This window comes from Pan paniscus, chromosome 3, assembly GCF_029289425.2.
Source record: "Pan paniscus chromosome 3, NHGRI_mPanPan1-v2.0_pri, whole genome shotgun sequence".
NCBI classification, from domain to species: domain Eukaryota; kingdom Metazoa; phylum Chordata; class Mammalia; order Primates; family Hominidae; genus Pan; species Pan paniscus.
Genome location: NC_073252.2, coordinates 167,710,046 through 167,732,784, shown reverse-complemented (window position 1 = coordinate 167,732,784; position 22,739 = coordinate 167,710,046). Strand labels below are relative to the sequence as shown.

General features: G+C 43.2%; 2 long non-coding RNA genes across 5 annotated transcripts in view; one reads left to right on the top strand and one right to left on the bottom strand.

Moving 5' to 3' along the window:
• The first annotated feature begins 462 nt into the window (after positions 1-462).
• On the top strand, positions 463-20,917 carry LOC129397646 (uncharacterized). 3 transcript variants are annotated; one of them, XR_010112061.1, is made up of 4 exons: positions 463-1,612; positions 7,433-7,570; positions 16,248-16,323; positions 19,253-20,917. It is a non-coding gene; the product is annotated as an uncharacterized LOC129397646 (long non-coding RNA). The 3 variants fall into 3 exon arrangements; XR_010112060.1 differs by lacking the exon at positions 463-1,612 and adding an exon at positions 5,915-6,331; XR_010112059.1 differs by lacking the exon at positions 463-1,612 and adding an exon at positions 5,915-6,358.
• Positions 7,600-22,739, bottom strand: part of LOC129397645 (uncharacterized) — a 190,356-nt gene continuing 175,216 nt past the window's right edge. Inside the window, exons 4-7 of one of the 2 annotated variants that reach the window (XR_008625264.2) lie at positions 10,823-10,915; positions 9,972-10,055; positions 9,654-9,793; positions 7,600-9,088 (exon numbers count right to left, since the gene is read on the bottom strand). This is a non-coding gene — a long non-coding RNA (uncharacterized LOC129397645). The remainder of the gene's footprint in view (positions 9,089-9,653; positions 9,794-9,971; positions 10,056-10,822; positions 10,916-22,739) is intronic. The other variant, XR_010112058.1, reaches the window with a different exon arrangement.

Sequence of the window (22,739 nt, the reverse complement as noted above, 5' to 3'; positions counted from 1 at the left end):
GCTAAGTTTTGTATTTTCAGTGGAGGCAGGGTTTTACCATGTTGCCCAGGCTGATCTTGAACTCCTGAGCTCAAGTGATCTGCCTGCTTCAACCTCCCAAAGTGCTAGAATTACAGGTGTGGGCCACCGTGCCCCACCTTTGACATCTATTTTTTAAACATGTAAAAAAGGTTGTCAACATAGAAAAAGCTAGGGAGAGGTGTGGAGCCACACACAGGTAGAGCCACTCCTTTGAACTCTATCCATATGTGGAATTGTTTTACCTTCAAGATTCACTCATTCATTTGGCAAATATTTATTGAGCATCTACTATGAACTGGGCACTGTGAAAGACAGTGCAAGTGTAGAAACTAATAAGACAGAGTTGTGTTGGAGACAGACAAATGAGAAGGTTAATACTGTAGACTGTGATGGGTTCATGTTCCCTAAGAGAGGCTGAACCTAGGATAGGGGAGGCTCGCCGGAAGCAATAATAACCTTAAGCTGATTCTTCAAGGGTGATTTGGAAGGAGCCAGGTAAAAAGGAAGGAATAGATAAGGATAGGCTGAAGAGTTAGACTAGGACCAGATAATGAGCATCCTGAAATAGCATGCTGATGGATTTGTACTTCTAAAATGTAAATTACATACAAAAATTAGCCGGGCTTGGTGGCACGCACCTGTAACAGCAGCTACTCAGGAGGCTGAGGCAGGAGAATCACTTGAACCCGGGAGGCAGAGGTTGCAGTGAGCTGAGATCATGCCACTGCTCTCCAGCCTGGGCAACAGAGCAAGACTCTGTCTCAAAAAAAATAAAAATAAAAAGTAAATTATAGTGCCTGGCACAAAGTAAAGTTCTCAGCAAATGCTTGTTCTTTATTACTTATCCTATGGGCAATAGGACAGATTTTAAATGGTGTGTGTCCATGTGTCAGGGTGAGAGGGTGAGTGGGGAGGTGTGTTGACATAATAAGATTTGCAGGTTGCAAGATCCCTTTGGCTACAGGGAGGAAAATAGGTTGTAGGAATCAGTATTAGAAGTAGCAAGGCAGTGTAAGAGTCTGATAGAGTGATCTGGCAAAGTATGATGGAAGAGAGAGTAGAAGAATGGCCGTAGAGAAGGGGAAAGAAAGTGGTAGAGTAGTATAGAGATAGGGATGGGGTGAGGGAAAGTTGGCGTCAAGGATGACATGGAGTTTCCCAGCTGAGCAAATAAGTAGATGGTGGTGCCCTTCCCTGAGATAGAGAATTCCTGGAAGAAGAGGGGAGAGGGTGGTGGGGAGAAATAGTGCTTTCTATTTTTTGAAATGTCCAGCTTTAATGCCTGTGAGTCATGCAGACAGCTGGGCATAGACTGAAATTAATGAGGAAATCTGGACTAGAAACATAACTTTGGCAATTTGGCAGCCTTTAGAGAGTAATTAAATCCGTGGGAGTGGAGGAAATCACCCTGAAGCAGTCCTAGGGGAGAACCCTGATGGTCACCTTTAGCTGGAGGATGAACAGAGGAACTAGAGAGGCAGAACAAGACCAAGATTCCAGAGAAGCAGGAAAAACACAAAGCGCACAGGCTATGAAGCAAGGAGGAGAGCATTTCAACAAGACAGGGTAACACATTTTGCTGGAAATTCAAGTAAGATTAAGAATTTTTAAAATCCCCTTTACTATTCCCTCAGCCTTATTAAGGCTACAATCTGCCCTCATGGAAATCTTCTCTTTAAGCTCTGTTCTTACCACGTTTGCTTATTCTTGACCTCATTTGCCTTCTTACGTAGCTTAAATCCCATCATCAGCCCATATCTAAAATTGTTGGCCAGCAGTTCTAAAACGATTCATGTGAAACAACTTAAGCTGACTCTGTCTGCTGTTAATTATCCTTTTCTCTCCTTATTTTCACTTTAATCACCATCTATGGCATTTCCCATAGCATCTGTTTCAAATATTTCCCATTTTCCTCAAAGCATGAATCCCTCCTTAACTCTCAGACTCAGCAAATAATCCCATCTCCTACTTTATGGGGAAGATGGAGGTTCATTGATGTAAGCTTTCCTAGAAATTTCCCTTCTTCGTACTTCAAAACTTCTCTCATCTTCTCCTATTCTCTCCTTTTTCCTATATGTTGAAAACAAAAAAGTTCCCCTTTCCAAATCTAACTTACAGGTAACCTTAACTCCTGTCTACCAATTGTCCCCGACCTCTCTCTTGAGATTGGTTTTCTTTCTACTCTTGCCATTGCCTTCCAGGCTATTATCAACTTTCAGCGTTCTGTGGTAGGCAGACTCTAAGATGGCCCCGTAATTCCTGCCTCCTGGTGTTCCTGACCATGTACGTCCCCTCACAGGTAGGACCTGTGATTTGCTTCTAACAATTAGAATATGGCAAAGGTAACGGGATGTTACCTATACTGTTATATAGCCGCAAGCAGCTAATTCACCTGTATACCTAAAACAATCTTTCCCCAAAACTGTGCTCTCAAACATCCATTGTTCTTTTTTTCCCTTTGTTATAATATTTCTTTTCTTTTCTTTTCTTTTCTTTTTTTCGACAGACTCTCCCAGGTTGGAGTGCAGAGGCACAATCTCAGCTCACTGCAACCTCCACCCCCGGGTTCAAGCGATTCTCCTGCCTCAGCCTCCAGAGTGGCTGGGACTACAGCTGCACGCCACCATGCCCAGCTAAATTTTTGTATTTTTAGTAGAGATGGGGTTTCAGCTTGTTGGCCAGGCTGGTCTCGAACTCCTGACCTTAGGTGATCCACCTGCCTTGGCCTCCCAAAGTGCTGGGATTAAAGGTGTGAGCCACTGCATACGGCCTATATAATATTTATTGAAAGGAAAAGAATCTATATTAGCTACAACCACATTATTATCATCTATCCTGTGATGAATTTTAAATAGACTCAAATTTTTGGCTCCTCCCATTGAGAAGTGGAGTCTACTCCTCCACTGGGTTGACCTTGTGGCTTACTTTTACTAACAGAGTGCGGTTGAAACAATACTATGTAACATCAGAGACAGACTTAAGAGATCAGCTGCTTTATAGCCGGGCGAGGTGGTTCACGTCTGTAATCCCAGCACTTTAGGAGGCCAAGGCGGGTGGGTCACGAGGTCAGGAGATCGAGACCATCCTGGCTGACACAGTGAAACCTCGTCTCTACTAAAAATACAAAAAAAATTAGCCGGGCGCGGTGGCGGGTGCCTGTAGTCCCAGCTACTCTGGAGGCTGAGGCAGGAGAATCGCTTGAACCTGGGAGGCGGAGGTTGTGGTGAGCCGAGATCGCACCACTGCACTCCAGCCTGGCGATAGAGCGAGACTCTGTCTCAAAAAAATAGAGATCAACTGCTTTGACTTTTATGAGCTTGGAACAGATCTTGCTGGAATCCCACCACCATGCTGTGAGAAACTCAACCTCATGCATAAACTGTGTGCAGGGGATAACTGAGGCTCTCTGGCCAACAGCCCCAGCTGGGTTCTCAGCCAACAGCCAGCACTGACAGCCAGTGAGGTGAATCAGCTATTTGGGATGTTTCTGTGCAATCAAGCCTCCAGATGACTGCAGCCTCCCAGCGCCCAGCCAACACCATTTGGAGCTGAAGGATCACCCAGCTAAGCCTAGAGCCTAGTCAATGCTTGGAAACGTGAGAAACAATAAATGATGCTACTACTTTTTTTTTTTTTTTTTTTTTGAGACAGAGTCTCGCTCTGTCGCCCAGGCTGGAGTTCAGTGGCACAATCTCGGCTCACCACAACCTCCGCCTCCCAGGTTCAAGCAATTCTCCTGCCCCAGCCTCCCGAGTAGCTGGGACTACAGGCGCATGCCACCGTGCTAGGCTAATTTTTGTATTTTTAGTAGAGGTGGGGTTTCACTATGTTGGCCAGGCTGGTCTCAAACTCCTGACCTTGTGATCCTCCCGCCTTGGCCTCCCAAAGTGCTGGGATTACAGGCGTGAGCCACTGTGCCCGGCAAATGACGCTACTATTTTAAGTTGCTATTTCTGGGGTTGTTTGCTAAGCACCACTAGGTCACTAAACATTCACTTTTCATCCTTACCTCTCTGATGAAGCAGTTCCTTTCAAGAACAGTAATCCTAGTCTCAAAATTTAGTAATCTTTTTTGTTTGTTTTTCTTTCTTGACAGCTCCAAGGCATATGATACTAATGAAATTCTTTTACTTTCTTCATGCTTTCTTCTCCTTTCATTTCCATAACATCCTCTGGGACTCCATTTCTTCCCCTCATCCCCTAGATTAAATGTTCCCCAAGGTACTGTACTTGGACATTTCTCTGTATGCCCTCTTGCTTGATAGTCTCATCCAATCTCATTGTTTTAAATATCACCTCTATGCAGGTAATGTTCAAATCCTTTAAGAGGCACAATGATTAGAAGCTCAAGGTCTGGAAATGGGCCAGACAGAGTTTTAATCCTGGATCTGCCAATTACTAGCCATGTGACAATGAACGAGTGGTTTAACCTCTCTAAACCTCCATTTTCTCTTCTCTTAAATCTGGATAATAATTGGATCTTGCTCATAGGAATATCACTTCAGCCTGCCACAGAGTAAGTGCTCAGTCAGTGCTTTTCAACATTTTAGTTTTCCATATTACTGCTTCCATTAGAAAAATGATAATGCCAGTATGCATTCTGGGATAAATGGAAGTGGCTGCTCAGGCTAAAGACAATTGGTCTGGGGGCTTTGGGCTCTCCAGCCCCTGCCCAGCCCCCACCCTAATGCGTAATCAATATTTGGGCCCATCAGCTCATTACTGGCACACCGAGGGGAAGCTTTACAGGAAATGGTAGCAATTATCCTTATATCTGGCCCTGATCTCTCTCCAGGGCTCCAGGCCCACAATAATAACTCTCTGCTGGACACTATCCCCACCACCTTCACCCCTAAACCAGATGATGATTCTCAAAGTGAGGTCCAGGGTCAGTAGCATCAGCACCACCTAAGAACTCTTTAGAAATGCAAGTTCAAGCCCCAACCCAGACCAACTGAATCAGCAGCTCTACAGATGCGCCCAGCAATATGCATTTTAACAAACTCTCCATGTAATTCTGATGCAGGCAAAAGTTAGAGAACAAGTGACCTATAGTGATATCAACTCCGAGGACCAAGGATGCTCCTCCGGATTTGCTTCCTACTTGGGTTAATTGGTTCCACTACCCTCCCAGCTACCTGGGCTCATAAACCTCCCATTCATTCTTGACTTTTCCATCCTGCCTCCCTGCTGTATCTAGTCAGTCACCAATCCTGTCTTTGCCTCTAACAAAGTTAGTCTTATTCACATATTTCTTTCTTTGTATCTTTTTTTTTTTTTTTTTTTTTTTTTTTGAGACAGAGTTTCGCTCTTGTTACCCAAGCTGGAGTGCAATGGCACGATCTTGGCTCACCGCAACCTCCGCCTTCCGGGTTCAGGCAATTCTCCTGCCTCAGCCTCCCAAGTAGTTGGGATTACAGGCACCCACCACCACGCCTGGCTAATTTTGTATTTTTAGTAGAGACCGGTTTCTCCATGTTGGTCAGGCTGGTCTCGAACTCTTGACCTCAGGTGATCCACCCACCTTGGCCTCCCAAAGTGCTGGGATTACAGGCATGAGCCACTGTGCCCGGCCTCACATATTTCTTTCTTGGCTCTGTTCCCACAACCACTCCCGAGGAAGTGCTGGCCAGTTTCTCTCAAACCAATTCATTTAAAAGCCAATTTGCCTGTGACCAATTTCACTAACAGCCAGTTAGGATAAAGCAAATTCATTTAAAAATTAATTTCATGCAGGTAAATTGGCCCATTATTTTCTTTATGACTTCTACTACTTCTAAGTTTACTAAGTCTTTACCGCTCCAGATGTTATAAATATACAAATATCTAATTCTATTTGTCCAGTGTTTTACACTTTAATTTTTTTGCACTTGACTCTTGAATTGTCTGGAATGTGTTTTGGCTTCTGAGCATCAGGCGAAGGTCAAATTGCTTGCCTGCTTACCATGCATAGCAGAAAGCTCCTCATTTACAAGTCTAAGTTCTGAGCTCTCGGCCATTACAACTTTATTCCCCTCACAGCCAAGCAGAAAGATCAAAGACCATACCCAGGAAGCCTGAAGTGCTGCGATTGTTGTTTCACAAGGGCGTGATTGTCCCACTTTCCACATTTTGTAGCAGGACAAGCCGCAGACAAAACCCCTCAGACACCGAGTTAAAGAAGGAAGGGCTTTATTCGGCTGGGAGCTTCAGCAAGACTCACGTCTCCAACAACCGAGCTCCCCGAGCGAGCAATTCCTGTCCCTTTTAAGGGCTCACAACTCTAAGGGGGTGCATGTGAGAGGGTCGTGATTGATTGAGCAAGCAGGGGGTACGTGACTGGGGGCTGCATGCACCGGTAATTAGAACGGAACAGAAGAGGACAGGCATTTTCACAGTGCTTTTCTATACAATGTCTGTAATTTATAGATAACATAACCGATTAGGTCAGGGTCAGGGGTCGATATTTAACTACCAGGCCCAGGGTGTGGCCCGGGCTGTCTGCCTGTGGATTTCATTTCCGCCTTTTAGTTTTTACTTCTTCTTTCTTTGGAGGCAGAAATTGGGCATAAGACAATATGAGGGGTGGTCTCCTCCCTTAATTTGACTGACTTCCTGGGAAGAAACATACTTTCTTATTAGCATCTTGAAATGAGCTTACTTGCAAGAAAGTAAGGCAGAAGTGTCCCTGGACAAATTAGCTTTTAAAATCCTTAAATGTTCAAAAATTAGTGTAAGGAAACAACAGAACCAGTGTGGGCAAGGTCTGGGTAGGGTGGGCGGTGTCATCACCTCACCTCTATTTCTTTATTTTTTAAAAGAAATTGGCTGGACACGGTGGCTCACTCCTGTAATCCCAGCACTTTGGGAGGCCGAGGCGGGTGGATCACCTCAGGTCAGGAGTTCGTGACCATCCTGGCCAACAAGTGAAACCCCATCTCTACTAGAAAGATAAAAATTAGCTGAGTGTGGTGGCACACACCTATAATCCCAGCCACTCAGGAGGCTGAGGCAGGAGAATTGCTTGAACCCAGGAGGTGGAGGTTGCAGTGAGCCAAGATCGCACCACCGCACTCCAGCCTGGGCAATGAGAGCAAAACCCCATCTAAAAAACAACAACAAAATAATAATGTAAGGAATCTAAACCTTCTAGATATTCCCTTCCTCTGAGGCACTTTCTCTCCCTGCTTTTCAACTGCCATTGTGGCCAGAGGAAAGGCAGGACAGAGAAGGAGGAAATGGGGAAGGAGAAGTGACTGTCAGGTAAGAGATGGTGGGTCCACCCCTTCTGCCCCCAGAGGATGAGGCAGGGACTGGAAAGTATAGGTGAAAAAAGTAATATCTTTTCTCATTCAATGCTAGGCTCATGGCTAAGACTCAAATAACAAAAATCGGATTAACAAGAGAGTGCATATGGATTTATTTAATATAGGTATTATGTGACACGGGAACTTTCAGAAAATGAAGACCCAAAGGAACAGGAGATCTGTGGATTTTCATGGACAGTCATCTGTGGATTTTCAAGGACAGTCATGCAGAAGCATACTTGGAGAACGCGGATTATCTTGAGGTAATGAACTTGGGGGTGGGCATTTACCAAAGCCTGCTTGTTCACATTCCTCTTGGCCTTTGTGCATGACATTCCTTCCCTCTGGGCATAGGGCAGGACACCTGTCACGTGAGGATTTTCAGGGGAGGAGGGCAAGGTCAGACAGTGACCTTCCTAGGTTTTATGACTTGCTTCAGAGAAGAAGGGCAAGAAAAACGTGAGGTAGGCCAGGCGCAGTGGCTCACGCCTGTAATCCCAGCACTTTGGGAGGCCGAGGCGGGTGGATCATTTGAGGCCAGGAGTTCAAGGCCAGCCTGGTCAACATGGTGAAACCCTGTCTCTACTGAAAATACAAAAATTAGCCACTCATGGTGGTGGGCGCCTGTAATCCCAGCTACTCGGGAGGCTGAGGCAGGAGAATCGCCTGAGCCTGGGAGGCAGAGGTTGCAATGAGCCACAATTGCACCATTGTACTCCAGCCTGGACAACAGAGCTAGACCCTGTTGAAAGAAAAAAAATAGAAAGAGAAAGAAAGAAAGAAAGAAAGAAAGAAAGAAAGAAAGAAAGAAAGAAAGAAAGAAAGAAAGAAAGAAAGAAAAAGAAAAAGGTGAGATAGCCTTCCTGCTTCTGCTTTTTCAATTTCCAAGGTGCCATATTTTGAGGCAGTGTTTCCTACACCACTTCAGGAGATAAGGGTTTGACACATTTGGGATGACGGCTTCCTTTCTGGTGTCTGTCCAGAAGGGGTGTACAGTATCACAAAAAAGGAGGGGGAAAGCCAAAAACAGAGGGCTCCATGTGGGGAAGTCTCCTGTAGGGCTGGCTCCAGGCCACATGGGCAACTGTAGAACTACAACAGGTTTGTTGCCTGATGTACCCAGTAAGTCAATACTCTGAGACTCCAGGTTGCAGCAGAGAAAGAGGTGTAATCTCAGGTTCGCTGAACAAGGAGATGGGAGGAAACCTCACATTCATCTCCCCAAGGAGTGTGGGCCTAGGGCTTTTTGGGGATTTGGAGTGGGGTGAAGTGTGGGGATCATTGTGCCACATGCATCCGTGTGGAGAGACCACCAAACAGGCTTTGTGTGAGCAACAAGGCTGTTTATTTCACCTGGGTGCAGGCGGGCGGAGTCCGAAAATAGAGTCAGTGAAGGGAGGTGGGGTGGGGCCATTTTATAGGATTTGGGTAGGTAGTGGAAAATTACAGTCAAAGGGGGTTGTTCTCTGGCGGGCAGGGGTGGGGGGTCACAAGGTGCTCAGTGGAGGAGCTTCTGAGCCCAGATGAGCCAGGAGAAGGAATTTCACAAGGTAATGTCATCAGTTAAGGCAGGAACCGGCCAGTTTCACTTCTTTTGTGATTCCTCAGTTACTTCATGCCATCTGGATGTATACGTGCAGGCTTGGGCTCAGAGGCCTGACACATTGATTGGTTGAAGAACGCAGGGTGCAGTCATGGGACAGGGATATGAAGAAGCTGTATCCTTATGTGGATCCTGTCTCTCTGTAGGAGTTGTCAAACCGGTTGCTGGAATTCCGGGTCTGAAAAATATCTTAAGTGATCCTTAAGCCAAAGCCTTATGATTCTAATGTCAGAGATTTTATCTATAGAACAATGGGGGATGCAAATGGTCAGGATCTAGTGCCACATGATTTTCGGCAAAAAGGAAGTGCGCCAAACAGCAGCCTGATTAATACTTATTATATTCCTGTCCAGAACCCTGCATGCAATTCTTGTCAACCTGGTAGGGACGGCTTCAGCTGCAGCCAAGGGAAAGGGACAGGAGCACCTGGTTAGACACAGAGAGTTTTGGGGACCTGTCCCAAGTTGCCCTCAGCTCCTGTGTGACATGAAGGAAAGTTTTTTCTCACCCCAGAATGGAGAGGAAGGCCACTGCACTGAGAGCAGTGGGCCCGGCCTGGGAGCAGTCATGGCCGGAGAAAAACACGTCCCTCCTAAAGAGGCCTCAGAGATTTGACAGAAATGCAGCTAAACTCAGAGCAATTTCTAGAACTCCTAGGATCCTGTGGGGTCGCATTAGCAGGGGAAAACCACCAGGGGCTGTTGTAGCCAAGAGCCAACCAGAAAGAAGTTTCTCACGTTTACCTCATGGACACCGGCCAAAGGCCCTGGGGCCAGCCCAGAGCAGCAGCCCCGCATGGACACCAGGAAGCTCCAGAGGACAGTCAGAAGGTCTAGATGAGAGCCCTCTTCTCCTGTGGCCACCATGTCGCACTCCCAGGTCCCTACATCCAGAGAGGAAGAAAAAGTAGATTGAACATTTTCCTAAAATGACTGTTTAAACCTGTATTAGTCCATTCTCACGGTACTATAAAGAACTGCCTGAGACTGGGTAATTTATAAAGGAAAGAGGTTTAATTGACTCACAGTTCTGCAGGGCTGGGGAGGCCTCAGGAAACTTACAATCATGGCAGAAGGGGAAGGAAACGGGTCCTTTTTCATATGGCAGCAGGAGAGAGAAGAATGAGTGACCAGCAGAGAGGGAAGCTGCATATAAAAACATCAGCTCTTGTGAGAACAAACCCATTATCAGGAGAATAGGACAGGGGAAACCACCCCATGATCCAATTATATCCACCTGGTCCCTCCCATGATGCATGGGGATTATGGGAACTACAATTCAAGAGGAGATTTGGGTGGTGACACAGCCAAACCATATCAAAACCTATAGATACAGAGGGGCTGATTAAAAGGCTTGACTGTGCCCCCACCTCCACTGTCCATCACCACTCAGTCGAGTGAGGGAGGATGAGGAAGATTATATCATTATGGAAAATAAAGAAATACATTTTCTTTGCACTTCTTAGTAGATGTGTGCAAATAGCCCCCATTACATAATAAAAAGAAAATACAGTTAACCCTTGAACAACACAGGTTTGGCTGTGGGTGTTCACTTATACATGGATTTTCTTCCTCCTCTGCCACCCCTGAGAGAACAAAACCAACCCCTCCTCTTCCTCTTCCTCTTCCTCCTCCTCAGCCTACTCAATGTGAAGATGACAAGGGTGAAGATCTTTATCATGAGCCACTTGCACTTAATAAATAGTTAATATATTTTATCTTCCTTGTGTTTTTCTTCATAACATTTTCTTTTCTCTAGCTTACTTTCTTGTTAGAATACAGCATAAGATGCATATAACATGCAAAATATGTGTTGATCGATTGTTACCAGTAAGGATTGCAGTCAGCAGCAGGCTATTAATAGTTAGTGGGCAGTCATAAGTTATATATGGGCCAGATGTGGTGGCTCACACCTGTAATCCTAGCACTTCGGGAGGCCAAGGCAAATGGATTGCTTGAGCTCAGGAGTTCAAGACCAGCCTGGGGAACACGGTGAAACCCCAACTCTACAAAAAAATACAAAAATTAACCAGGCATGGTAGCACGTGCCTGTGGTCCCAGCTACTTGGGAGGCTGAGGTGGCTTGAGCCTGGGAGGTAGAGGTTGCAGTGAGCAAAAATTGCACCACTGCACTGAAGCCTGGGCAACAGAGTAAAACGCTGTCTCAAAAAAAAAAAAGAAGTTATATATGGATTTTCTAATGCAAGGATATTGGTACCCCTAACTCCTGCATTGTTCAAGGGTCAACTGTACATCCAAAAGCCTTAAAAACTCAAAAAGGTCTGGAAATTTCCTACCACAATTTTTTTTTTTTTTTTTTTGAGACGGAGTCTCGCTCTGTCGCCCAGGCTGGAGTGCAGTGGCGCGATCTCTGCTCACTGCAAGCTCCGCCTCCTGGGTTCACGCCATTCTCCTGCCTCAGCCGCTGGAGTAGCTGAGACTACAGGCACCCGCCGCCACGCCCAGCTAATTTTTTTTTTAGTATTTTTAGTAGAGACGGGGTTTCACCATCTTAGCCAGGATGGTCTCAGTCTCCTGACCTCGTGATCCGCCCGCCTCAGCCTCCCAAAGTGTTGGGATTACAGCGTGAGCCACCGCGCCCGGCCATTTCCTACCATTCTCCCCACAAACAGGGCCAACTTGCATTACTTTTAAGTTTATTAAATATTTAATAAATGAAAACTAATATTTATAAAGCAATATATAACGTATGAAAAACAGGAATTTAACAAAAACCAAATACCCAAGGATCTGTTTGTAAAAAAGGGCACGCCCATAACCCTGAAGACCATCCCAGCCCCTTTGTTTCTGCAGAGAAACTACCATCCTTGGTTTCGCATTCTTCATTGTCTTGTTTTCTCAATAGTTTTACTACATATTTTTGTTTCTCTAAACAATATGTCATTCAGCTTTGCAGGGTTGTTTTTTGTTTGTTTGTTTGTTTGAGATGGAGTCTCGCTCTTTTTGCCTAGGCTGGAATGCGATAGCACAATCTCAGCTCACTGCAACCTCCGCCTTCCAGGTTCAAGCGATCCTCCTGCCTCAGCCTCCCAAGTAGCTAGGATTACAGGCTGTTGGTTGTTGTTGTTTAAACTTTATATAGAGTCTTTGTTGTATGTATTCTTTGGGGACTCTTCTTCTTTGGGTCAGCGTTGTGCTCCTCAGATGCTCCCATGTGGTTGTCAGCAACTCTAATTCATTCATTTTTCACTGATCAGTCTTCCAGTGACTAATTTGGTCACTCACGTTTGGAGTCTCCTATTGTTAGTTATTGCCAACAGTCCTGCTCTGAACATTCTTGTATGGACCCTGAACTGCACGACCCAAGAGTTTCTCTAAGGTAAATATCTAGGCAGGACCAGCTGATGCTATGAAACCTGTACAGACATATAGGCTCCCCATGCTTAGAAGGACCCTATGCTTTGGAACTCTACTGTCTCTTTCTTGAAATCTTAATTTTATTTTATTTTATGTATTTATTTATTTTTTTGGGACAGAGTCTCGCTCTGTTGCCCAGGCTGGAGTGCAGTGGCACAATCTTGGCTCACTGCAACCTCCACCTCCAGGGTTCAAGTGATTCTCCTGCCTCAGCCTCCTGAGTAGCTGGGACTACAGGCGCCCACCACCACACCCGGCTTTTTTTTTTTTTAATTTTTATTTTTGAGACAGAGTCTCGCTCTGTCGCCAAGGCTGGAGTGCAGTGGTGCGATCTCAGCTCACTGCAAGCTCCACCTCCCAGGTTCACGCCATTCTCCTCCCTCAGCCTCCTGAGTAGCTGGTACTACAGGCACCTGCCACCATGTCTGGCTAGTTTTTTGTATTTTTTTTTTTTAGTAGAGATGGGGTTTCACTGTGTTAGCCAGGATGGTCTCAATCTCCTGACCTCATGATCTGCCTGCCTTGGCCTCCCAAAGTGCTGGGATTACAGGCGTGAGCCACCGTGCCCGGCCATACCCAGCTAATTTTTGTATTTTTAGTAGAGACGGGGTTTCACCGTGTTGGCCAGGCTGGTCTCGAACTCCTAACCTCAGGTGATCTGCCAGCCTCAACCTCCCAAAATGCTGGGATTACAGGAGTGAGCCACTGCACCCAGCCAAAATCTTAATTTTTTAATAAGCGACTTTGCATCTTCATTTTGCAGTGGCCCCCACAAACAATGTAGCTGGTCCTAACCTTAGAGTGGACTTTCTGGGTCACAGTGTCAACTTTAGTAAACCATTGTACTGTTGCAGACTTTGCAAATGGTTTTCCAAAGGTGTTACACCCGTTTATGTTTCCTACCAGCAGCAGATGAAAGTTCATATTGGTCCACATCCTTGCCCACACTTATTGTCCAACTTGAACATTTTTGTCAACCTGGTGGGTATGAAATACATTTTGTTGTATCGATTTTTTTTTGTTCTTTTTTTTAGACAGGGCCTCACTCTATCAACGCCTTGATCGGCTTTGTGAGACCCAGAGCAGGAAAATCAATCACGCCCACCCAGACTTCTGACCTAAAGAACTGTGAGATCATATATTTGTGTTGTTTTAAACCTCTAAGTTTGTCATCACTTGTTAGCGCAGCAATAGGAAACACAAGTGCCTGTCTGTGGGTAGAACGCTGAAGTCAGACAGGTGTGTTCAATCCTTTCGCTGTCACTTAAGAGCTTTTCAACCTCTCTAAGCTTTTGTATCCTCATTGTTGAAAAGAATAAACAGTGTAAATTCCTATTTAGCTTAGCTCACACAGGTTCTGGGGAAATTCAAAGTTATAACATACCAAATGCCTCATGTGCAATAGATTCACAAGGAATAACCTCCATACACAAGCCATGCTCCTGCATCCACGCCTTTGTCTTGCCTCTGATGCTCTAATTTCTTCACATCCACCTGCTGCCCATTCTCCAAGGCCCATCAACAATGTCACCTCTTAGGCAGAGCTTCTGCGACCCACCAAATACAAGTAATATCTTTCTCTTACGAATTCTTGTAGCATGCCATGTTTATCTCTCTCTTTCAGAGCAAGATTAAAGCTCAGGTCTCTTATTTCTGTCTAATATTAGGAAACAACAGAAAGGAAATGCAGAACATTAAAAGTTCCTATGGCGCCCCGCTCATTGCACCACTGAGCTCTGGGAGCAGGTGCAGGTGGAAGGTAGCCCTCACCCTCCAAACCAGTAGTCTATGGATTCTCTGAATCCCAGTCATTGCCTCTCAGGATCAAAACTATGTACTAGGATCAGGAAGTGTTATGGGTTGAACTGTGTTCCCCCAAAATTCATATGCTGAAGCTCTAACCTCCAGTACCTGAAAATGTGACTATATCAGAAGCTAGGGCCTTTATTTTATTATTATTTTAATTTTTAATTTTTTTTTTTTTTTTTTTTGAGACAGAGTCTTGCTCTGTTGCCCAGGCTGGAGTGCAGTGACATGATCTTGGCTCACTGCAAGCTCCGCCTCCTGGGTTCGTGCCATTCTCCTGCCTCAGCCTCCCAAGTAGCTGGGACTACAGGCGCCCACCACCACGCCCAGCTAATTTTTTTGTATTTTTAGTAGGATGGGGTTTCACCGTGTTAGTCAGGATGGTCTCGATCTCCTGACCTCGTGATTGATCAGCCTCGGCCTCCCAACGTGCTGGGATTACAGGCATGAGCCACCGTGCCCGGCCTAGGGCCTTTAAAGAGGTGATTAATTAAAATGAAATAATTTCTTAACTATGCTTAAATCATTATTATGAATTTATTTACATACTATTTACCTCCTTGGAGAGATTACAACTTCCTGGGGCAGCAGCTGTGATCTCTTGATGACTGTTGAGCTCCAGCAATGAGTACACGGCCTGGTGCTTAGTAAACAGTTAATGAATATGTGTTTAATGAATGAAGCCCAGTTCACAAGAAAAATAGCAACTGAGCTTCAGAGATGTGAACCCAGAATATCTGGAATCTGAGACAGGTCTCGATCAGTTTAGAAAGTTTGTTTAGAAAGGCGAAGGGCATACCCATGACACAACCTCAGGAGGTCCTGGCAACATGTGCCCACGGTGGTTGGGGTGCAGCATGCTTCTGTACATTCTAGGGCGACAGGGAGACATGAAACATCAATCAATATGTGTATGTGTAAGATGTACATTGCTTTGGTTCAGTCCAGAAAGGAGGGACAATTTGAAGAGTGGGGTAGTGGTTTCCAGGCCACACAGGCTAGACAAAAGAGACAAAAGGTTGCATTCTTTTGAGTCCTTGATCAGCCTTTCACTGAAAACACAATTTAGTCTGGCTCAGTGAATCTGCATTTTTACTTAAACAACAGGACAGAAGAAGCCATCAGATATGCATATGTCTCAGGTGAACCTCAGAGGGATGACTTTCTGTCTGGGGAGGTGAAGATAAGTTATCAGTTTACATTGCCAGGGTGAAATTCCACAGAATGGTTTTAGGATAAAGAGCTTGAGGCTCACAAGGAATTTCCTTGTGGGCCAATTGTGAGGGAGGTATGTGGCTTTTTTATCTTTGTAGCTATCTTACTTAGGAATAAGATGGGAGGCGGGTTTGCATGACACAGACCCCAGCTTCACTTTTCCCTTGGCTGAGTGATTTGAGGGTCGGTCCTGAGATTTATTTGCCTTTCACAGAGAGAAAAAGAATGTTTCAATAAATCACCTTCAATTCCACTAATTTGTTTCTGTAGGCCCAGTCTGAATTATTTTGGATTCTAAATATTTGAGCATCTTAAATAGGCATGGTTTGTGCAGAATCTGATTCAGTCTCTTCTTGACTTTCTAAGGCAAAATCTAGCCCAAACCAACACTTACTTGTTCCCACCTCTTTTCTTTCATTCATGTGATAGTTTCCTGGCATTTAAAGGGCATTTGGTGTTAGCAGACATTTGCATGCATCCCATATATGTATTTTCCTACATATGCATATATATTTGTATATACATACGTGCTTCTCTATTAATATTTTTAATACCCACCCCAAGTAAAAGAACCTTATTTAAAATATGTTGAGATTCTCAGGCCTGGTGCTGTGGCTTACATCTGAGAGGCCGAGGCAGGAGGATGGCTTGACCTCAGGAGTTTGAGACCAGCCTGATCAACGTGGCGAAACCCTGTCTCTACCAAAAATACAAAAAAATTAGCCAAGTGTGGTGGCATGTGCCTGTAGTCCCAGCTACTCAGGAGGCTGAGGTGGGAGGTTCACTTGAGCCTGGGAGGGGGAGGTTACAGTGAGCCAAGATTGTGCCACCGCACTCCAGCCTGGGCAACAGAGCAAGACCCCTTCTCAAAAAGTAAAAACAAAAAACAAAATAAATAAATAAAATATATTGAGATTCTCTTTATTTATGTTTCCTCAGGTTCTAGGGGCTAAGTCCATGTTTGAGTGAAAGCTATAAGAGAGCTAATGAGCACAGAATCTAGAAAAAAAAATAGGTAAGTGTTCTCTCCCGCTCATGAGAAATGAATCCAAATCGAAGGTTTCCCCAAAGGAGGACAGCCTGCCTCAGCAAAAAGATTACTCCTGTTCTTTTCCTTATATCAGCAACTTATGCAGTGACTGTGCATTTTATCTGAAGAAACTAGAGATTTTTCTGTTTAAAGGCCCGAGGAGAATATATTTGGCATGAATCCTTAGAGGAGTAGAAAGCTGTCTCTCTACTTGACCTCGCTTATCTGATTCTCCTCCCCAGAGTGGAACTTCTTATGGCCTGGAGGCTGATCCCCCAACTCAGTACCCAGAAGCCCTGCAAAGATTTAAAGGCTTTGCAAGACTAGTCTTTGTGGCTTAGCACCAACCCAGCCTGATTTTGAACTAACTGTCCCAGTTGACTGAGATTTCTCTCCTTTTTCTGTTATCAGTCACTGGTCCAAGTGTTTTATATCCTTTATTTCTCACTACATACGGCATTTTCCCCTCAGTATTTAAATTGTTGAGGATTTCAACGGTGCCAATATTTAAGGTATAGATCCAAGAAGCAGCCCCCCACCCCAAGCCTCCCTCCCCCAGGTCACTCTAACTGAAGTGCTTCTCTCTGCACGCCACTCAATTTTTTAGAGGCAATATGTGAGATCTTGTGTGACTTTCAAACTAAAGCTTAATTTAATGGAAGGAGATAAAAGAAAATTAAGAGCATTTCTGCGTCTGTGATTTTAATATTTACAACTCAGGATGGGTATAAAACAGAAGTCAAAGCAATGTGCTCACCCCTGGTTTTTTGGGTTTTGTTTTGGTTTTGGTTTTGGTTTTTTTGAGACGGAGTCTCACTCGGTCGCCCAGGCTGGAGTGCAGTGGCACAATCTCGGCTCACTGCAACCTCCACCTCCCAGGTTCAAGCGATTCTCCTGCCTCAGCCTCCAGAGTAGCTGAGATTACAGGCATGCACTACCACACCTAATTTTTGTATTTTTAGTAGAGACAGGGTTTCACCATGTTGGCCAGGTTGGTCTCGAACTTTTGACCTCAGGTGATCCACCCGTCTTGGCCTCCCCAAGTGCTGGGATTACAGGCATGAGCCACCATGCCCGGCCTCACCCCTGTTTTTTGTGGGTGTTTTACAGCTCATCAGGAGGCACTGGCATGTGCCGTCTTTTTCCTTTCCACCCTCTCAACTAAAAATAACTTCTCTTGAAGGTAGCCTTTCTTACAGGTGTTACACAGTGTTGTTTTTAATGTAATTTATGTGGAAGGATAATTTTGAAGTGGCTATCAACTTTGCTTCATGGCCATTTATCGTAACAGTATTTTGTGATGATAACGTGCCACTGGAGACATAGGGGATTTCTATTTCAGTAAGGAAGAAGAACTGATGAAAGTTTCTTCCTGACTTTGATGAAGTGGAGGTCTAAATGCCATCCTAACAGAAATGCAGGACACATTTTTTAAAGCTACCCCAGGGGGAAGACACAACAAACACACAACAGTAACTGTTTTTTTAAATCTCAGCATTTAAGCTATAAATATTATCTTCTACTTGTCTAAGCACTTTACCATTACAACAAGATTTCTCGTTCATTCTTTTGTGTATTTCCCACAATTACCTTGTGGTGACAGAAGAAAAGCTATTATTATGTCTATCTTCCTCATGGCAAAACCATAGTTCACAGGCTCAAGGTCACATAGTTGGTGAGCCGCAAAAGCTTAAACCTAGATCTAGAGCTTTCTCACCATATTAATAATGGACTGTCCTTCAAATATAAGTCCAAGGTCTTCGTGTTGCTTTTTCCAGTAATTGTGACAGGCAGTATGAACCATAAACATTCTGTAGCCCCAGCGTTTTATGTCCTGTGATGCACAATGCTTAAAAGCCTGGTCCCAGTTGGGGGCCCAGCCTATAAATGTGAAGTAGACCTTTTATTTAATTGGCCTGTGTGGAGATGAAAACTGTGGTCCTCGTTATGTCAATGCCAGGCTTTAACCATAATATTTTTTTATTTTATTTTAAATTTTATTTTATTTATTTAAATAAATTAAATTTATTTAAATAATTTAATAAATTAAATTTATTTAAATAATTTAATAAATTAAATTTATTTAAATAATTTAATAAATTATTTATTGAATAATTTTAAAAAATATATATTTTTAATATAATTATATATTTTTTATATATTTATATATTATATATTATATAAATATATAATATATAATATATTATATATTATATATTATATATATTTATATTATATATATTTAATATAATTATTATTTATAATATAATAAACATAATTATAATAAAAATAATTATATTTATTATATTTAAAAAATAATTTTAAAAATAAATAAATAATTTAATTTATTTAAATTTATTAAATAAATTTATTTATTTAAATTTTATTTTAAAATTTTTTATTTTAAAATAAATCACTTTATAGGTTATCTATTCACACTCCTGCTGTGATACAAATTTTTAACAAGAACAAAAATACAATCTCTGATCAGAATGGAGAAGATGGCATTTCACTCATCACAGTAATTATGAAATATTTGTTATGTTCTGTTGAGATTGGGGCCTTAATGATACTACAACCTTCTCTGGTCATCATCCATATTAGCCAAAGAAGTATTTTACAACCGTTCTGCTCATCTGAATAATCTCCAAGGGGAGAACATATTGATTTGGAGTGCTTTTTAAAGGATGGTAATTAATGGATTTAGGATGAGCTATGCTCACCCAAATTACAGAGGAGAGATTTATTTCCCTAGATGGTACTTTTACAGTTTTCCAGTGTTGTGTATTTTGTCTCACCAGACAGGGTAACAGGTTATCATTTGCATTCTATTTTAACTTAGAATAATGTCTTCAATTTTCTTCTATTTCGTGTGTAGGATTTCTGTAATTTTGGTGTTTTTCTCTCATACTAGGGCTTGACCATTAGGGAGAAAACATATGGATCCAAATGATACCCTCGATACCAAGATTTCTTGGATCCATCATGAACATTCCAAAGCTTATGGAAGAGCTGTAGGTCATAGGACGGCTGGAGAAGGAGAAGAGAAGCTTATTGGATACAACTTCTGAATTAGAGACAGGCTTTATGTTCAGGCTCATTTCTCCTATCCATTTTGAAAATGGCTCAATTTAAAAAAAAATTATTTTTAAGTTCAGAAGTACATTTGTGCCAGGGGGATTTGTTGTGCAGACTATTTTGTCACCCAGTTATTGAGCCTAGTGCCCGTTAGTTATTTTTCATGATCCTCTCCCTCCTCCCACCCTCCACCCTCCAATAGGCCCTAATGTCTATTGTTCCCCTCTATGTGTCCATGTGTTCTCATCATTTAGCTCCCACTTATAAGTGAGAACATGCAGTATTTGGTTTTCTGTTCCTGCTTTAGTTTGCTAAGGATAAAGGCCTCCAGCTCCATCCATGTTCCTGCAAAGGACATGATCTTGTTCTTTTTCATAGCTGCATAGTATTCCATGATGTATATGTACCACATTTTCTTTATCCAATCTACTATTGATGGGCACTTAGGTTGAATATATGTCTCTTTTCTTGTGAACAGTGCTGCAATGAAGATACATGTGCACATGTCTTTATGATAGAATGATTTATATTCCTTTGGGTATATTCCTGTTAATGGGATTGCTGTGTGGAATGGTATTTCTGTTTTTAGGTCTCTGAGGAATCGCCACACTGTCTTCCACAATGACTGAACTAATTTACATTCCCACCAATAGTGTGTAAGTGTTCCTTTTTCTCTGCAACCTCACCAGCATCTGTTATTTTTTGACTTTTTAATAATAGCCTGTAAGGAACATGGCTGTGGTTTGTTCAAGGATAGGCCAAGGTAGGATGTTTGCATTCTGCGTGACTTGCGAGTTTAGAGTGCACGCATATAACTCCACTTGTTATCACAGCCATGTAGCCATAACATGGGAAGGCCATCCCTTGCTCTAAGCCAGTATTGTTTGCAAAAGGTATAATTGTCCTGCTGACACTGTACAGGTGCGCTGGCACCCAGAGAGAGAGAGAGAGAGCCAGAGGGGTCTGTCTTTGTAGATAGACAGGAGTGAGCCAGGACACAGCTCAGCTCACTTGTGCCCAGAGAGAGAGAGTTAAGCTGCTGACCCTGAAGGCAAGGGAGGGCCGGCGGTGCAGCTGTGTGTGTGGAGCTGCTGATCTAAGCAACTGAGACAGGGCAGACAGTGTGAGATAGCTAGTGTGAGAAAGCTGTTAATGAAAACTGCTGCTGAATAAAGCCATGTCTCATCTACCTGCTGTCTCTCGAGTGTTCTTCCAGCTCCCTGCCCCATGTCCACCCACTCCCCTCAGCCCTCAGCTGGGGCTGGAACCTGACCCTGAGCATGACATAGCCAGAAAGTGGCTCAATTTTTATAGTGATAAGGATAGGAGGACTGTGAGAAAAAAAAAAAAATCTTTTCACGGAGAGAAAAGGTTTAATTTTAGAAAACTTTCAAAATACACTCCTTTGAACTGGGCATGCAGCTTCATACTGTTGTTCCCACGATGCTATGGACATCAGGAGGCCTATCAATGGTTCTAAAAGCCCACGTGCCTCACTCTTTCCCTAGAGCCCCACAACATTTACAGCAACAAAGGAGAGATTTCCGGGGTGGAAACTCAATTCCATTTTCTTGATGGTATGGTAGTGGGAGAAAGAGAATAGGGAATTGTAGAGGAAGGAAAGAATTTGGTGACAAAGCGAAAAGACTCAGCAGCATTCTAAAGCATGCCAAGACCAAAGTTGCTGTTTCCTGATTCTGAATCTAGAAATAGGCCCAGGAAGCAATCAAAACATAACTTAATTCTTTCTATATTAATATTCATAATTATAGCTAACAACTACTGCACAAAGCACTTTGCTTGAATTATTTAATTTAATCTGCACAAGAAGTCTTTTAGGTACCATTATTATCCTCATTTTACCAACAAGGAAAATGATATTTAAAAGAGGCTAAGTAACTTGCCCAAATTATACTTGTAGTACGTTTGACAGACTGTTACCAATCCCATATCTCCTGATTCTGGAGTTTATACTCCCACTAGACTTCTGCCAGAGGATGTTTTTTGGAAGATGCTTCTGCTCTGTGGGGCTTTCCTAATTTGCCCCTAATACTAACGCAGGTTCCCAAGTCTTAACACTTCTCAGGGACTTAGATAAAGGGCAGCCGGGTGTAACAGAAAGAGGCTGAACTAAGAGTCAAAACCTTCCCCAGCAGCTGCACTTGCTAGTCACATGAACCTGTGCTACTCATTTGGCCTGTTGGAACCTCAGACATAGGGGAGGGATGATATTTTCTCTTCCAACCTGACATGGATGTTGAAAAGAGCAAATGTGAGAAAACTGTATAGATGAACAAGATTTGAAAACTATGAAGTGCTTTCTAAATGTATTAGTGTAAGAATCAGAGTGGATTTGAGGGGTGAAATCAATTTGGGTAATCTTACACATCTTACACATCACCCCTACCAGGTGAGTGGTTTCTAGGCATCTCAAGGGATTTAAAATAAAAGTTGCATAAGGGAACAGTCTCAGAACACTAACGTACCCATCGGCTGGGTGCGGTGGCTCATGTCTGTAATCCTAGCACTTTGGGAGGCTGAGGCGGGTGGATCACCTGAGGTCAGGAGTTCGAGACCAGCCTGACCAACATGGAGAAACCCTGTCTCTACTAAAAATACAAAAATTAGCCAGGCATGGTGGTGCGTACCTGTAATCCCAGCTACTCTGGAGGCTGAGGCAGGAGAATCACTTGAACCCAGGAGACGGAGGTTGCGGTGAGCCAAGAACACGCCATTGCACTTCAGCCTGGGCAACAAGAGCAAAACTCTGTCTCAAAAAAAAAAAAAAAAAAAGAACACTAATGTACCCAATTTATTTGTCTTCCTTCTTTTCCCTAATCTCTCCTTCATGAAAATTGGTTGAAACTATTAATGCTATATTGGACCGCTGTCTTGGGCTTCTCAGCCTCTCTCTTGATTTCCTTATCTGCCAAATAAACATGACGGTCTAGATCTGTGCTGTCAACACAGCACTGGCCATGTGTGGCTACTTAATGGAAATTAAGTTAAATTAAACATTTAATTCCTCAGTCACACCAGCTACATTTCAATTACTTACATGAAGCTAGTGGCTACTGCATTGGCAATACAGAGATAGAGCATTTCCATCATCTCAAAAAGTTGTACTGGAAGGCTCTGGTCGAGATAGTTTGTAAAAGCCAATCCATTTCCAACTCCTATTGAATTAATCTGGTTAATTGTTTCTTGTATGCTTTGAATGAAGCCCTTTTGCAATTGATATGTGAATACCTGTGCACACCATGTCAAGGAAGATATTGGTTTAGTCAACGAAATATATAACAACCGTGGTACATTATATGTGT